The sequence below is a fragment of the Grammomys surdaster genome, unplaced genomic scaffold (assembly GCF_004785775.1).
Source record: "Grammomys surdaster isolate TR1022 unplaced genomic scaffold, NIH_TR_1.0 365, whole genome shotgun sequence".
Taxonomy (NCBI): Eukaryota; Metazoa; Chordata; class Mammalia; order Rodentia; family Muridae; genus Grammomys; species Grammomys surdaster.
Genome location: NW_021604784.1, coordinates 658,224 through 661,845, shown reverse-complemented (window position 1 = coordinate 661,845; position 3,622 = coordinate 658,224).

Genomic DNA, 3,622 nt, shown 5'->3' with positions numbered 1-3,622 from the left:
CAGGATGAAACATTTACCTGCCTCCAAGCAAGCTGATGAATCTTTGATTAGAGCTGATGATGCCTGTAGGGAGGCCACCAGTCCTTGAGACTTTTTTTTCAAAGCATAGCTTGTGGTTATTGGCTTTCCTGAGGGTCTCATACTTCTCTGAGTCTCTTGTCAAAAGACCTCAGCAAAGTGAGGGAACAATCCCCTGGGACATTTCTTCAGCTCTATTTAGCAGTGTATTGATGGCCATCACACACACACACAAACACACACACACACACACACACACACACACACGTACACACGTACACACACGTACACACATACACATACCCATATAGCAATTTGTGTTTGACTTGAATCTTGAAAAGAACATATAGTAAGGAATGAGTTAGGATCCATTCCACAAATTTAAATATAATAGCTAGAATATCCATTGGGCAGAGATCAAAGTTTTTGATATTTTTATATTGTTTAATTACCTCATCTTTAGACTATAACATTTGTATGTGTGCTTATTGAAATAGCTTTTTATTCAAAATGATTCCAAGGGGATGGGTATAATGACTAAATCAGTAATATCTGTGGTATGAGCCAGGAAGAATACTACAAATTTGAAACTGGGATGAGCTACAGTGTGAGGCCCTGCCTTAATACAAAGGATGGTGATTTACTACTGTTCAATGAGTACATAGTCAAACTGTACCAAAGTTACATGATGAGTAACCAAAGTTACTCTTGTGAGCTGTACACTTAAAAAATGGTTAATGAGAAGATGTGTAATTTACTATAATAAAAAATTGAAAAAAGTATTCAAACTTTCTAAGGCAAGATAAATACAGCATTTCTTTGAAATTTCATTTTTTCTTGCTCTCTCAAAGTCATCCATCATACTGGTTACATGGACATATATTAACAAAATACATGTAACAATAACTAGTGTAGATCTTGCTTTCCAGACTGAGGACCAAATGCAGTATAAAATGAAATTTAAATTTACCAATATTAGGGGAGGTTTCATGAACTGTATAAAAACTTAACAGTGTGCTTTAAATATGTAGTGTAATATACAGGCATATGAGTTTAGGATGATTTGAGTTGGCTTGGTTTCCAATGAAGACTCCAAATGTTTTTTTATCTGAGTAACTTTTAGAATAGCTATAAAGGCATATGACCTTCAGTAAGTCATGGAATTGACATATACTCTGTATTTGATGTAAGGATCAGTTGATGTCATGTATATAAAATCACTGCTATGTTCCATGAGTCATGTTGACCGTCATCTGTGGGTACTGCTCTTTATACATGTGCTTCTCCTATCTCCCCACACTTAACCAAGCTAAAGAGCTACTTCCAGAAAACCGTAAGGACCTAAACACAATCATTTCAATCCCTAGAACACTGGAATTCTATTTTCATATGAATTTCAATTGCTTGTACATGTTCCTCTATCACTAGTTTATAAACTCCCAAATGAGGAACTGTCTTTTGTCTTTATGACTTGAAATTTAGTGATGTTTAAATATAATCTTAACAAACAATGCAATCTGGTCACTGAAAAACCTAATGCAATCTTCAAAAGTATTCCCAGAAATAGTGTTTGCTTTAAATATTCTGGCACATACACTCTTCATATTGGATGGAATCTTACAGAGTTAGCTGCATGGTGGTATTACAGCCAGAGGTCCCATGTTTGAGAGTGTGTCATGCATTCTTCCTTGAGAAACTATTCTGAGCCTGCTATTATGTTCTTCTGGGACAAAATGAAAAGATGATAATGGCACATGAATATTTAGGATGATTTGAGTTGACTTGGTTTCCACTGCAGACTCCCAGTGTTTACTAGCTGAGTAGTTTTTAGAACCAGTATGATGGTATATGACCTTCAGTAAATTGTGGCATTAATATATAGTCTGTGTACTTAACATAAGGATCAGTTGAGGTAATGTAAATAAAGTCACTGGCCCACAGTATGTTCCATGAGTAGTGTTGTGTTATTCAGGTCAATTTAACGTTCATCCTCCATTTAATCACTATATGTTAGTCATACAAAGAATGGATTTGGGATGAGTATATAGTCATATACCTTGACTATATTCAACCCTCACTTCCATATTATATTCCTCTTTGCCAAGTTTCCCCTGATCTCAATCCTTTAAATCTCTCCTTTTTCTTTCATATCCCTCAAGGTATTACAGCTAAGCCCCTTGACACCAGGAGATTATGTAGTGGAGGAGGCACTAGCCATGGAAGCATATGGGATCCTGAGATAACTGACACAGTGGAAAAGGGGATGCCCTAGCAGAGCAGGCCACAGCTGTTAGGCTAATTTTGTTTTCTAAAAATAACATCTTGGCTGACCAAAGCCAATCCAGCTATTCAGTGGAAGAAATGGTGTCTCAAACAGACTGATTCATCTATACAAAACTCTGCTAAGCCACTGCATGCTTTTCCAGTATTTTCTTTTCAATCATTACCTACAAGCAAAATGCATTATATAAAAACCACAAAATTGATTCAGTAATCTTATTAACACAAAGATGTCAAAGGCCAGTGTTATTATATTTCAGTGATATCCCATGTGCTGAAATTAACTGAAAGAAGCAGAAACAAGCAGAGCTGCCTAGAAAAGGTTTGGACCAACTGAGTCACTTGGAATAGACACTCTCCAGCTTGCTGAGATGCGAGCAAGTTGTGCAGTGTGCTCCAGGTTTCCAATTGGCATGGGCTTTGATGATGCAGCTGTCTTTGAGTCATTTCTGCACATGTAAATAACCCCTCAACCACACTCCTGTAATTATCCTCAATATATTGGTTTCTCATTGGTCCACCAAGACAAACTTTTATACTACCCATACGTTACTCTGTCATCTGTGATGAGTAGATGTATGTATATTGTGTATTCCCAGGAATTTCTTTTTCTTATACAACACCTTCATACCAGCTGTAGGGGCAAAGACTATACAAGACATTTTATACCTTCCTCCTGTAATTTCCAGAAAGAAAAAGACAACCAAAATCCTATGGTATAAACACCTTACATGAAGCAACAGGATCTGAGGGTTCTAAGAGGTAAATTCTTAAACCTTCTTCATATCATATACATACACAAACACACACACTCTTCAATAGCCACAAGTATTTCCTATAAAGAAGGACAACTGTGTCAAGCTTATGCTCTGATAAAGGGAGATGCTTACACAAAGTTATTTCCCTTTCTACAGGCCCCAGGGACATCGACATATAGATTTAATCTGAGTATAGCTACATGGGCCCAGTTCTATTGCCTTAACTGTAGACATCTCTGGAGACCAACATTCAGAATTTCTGATCGAGTCTAGAGGCCTCCATTGCAGCTTTAGCTCAGGCTTACAACTTCGTCTGCTATTCTGCCTCCTTCACTGCATCGGCATACTCTTGTAAGCACCTTCTGATTAACCCGCTGCATACAAATCTACCACTTCCTAAATTATTCCTAGGAATATAAGGCAAGTAGATTCTGCAGTAGTTATAATATGCAAAGAAGAATATGAAAACCAGCCAGAAATTTTAAGACCCTGTGTCATAGAGGCTAAAAGCCTAGGGAGGGAAACAAAAGAGTGGAATGGGAGTAAGCATAAATATTATATATATA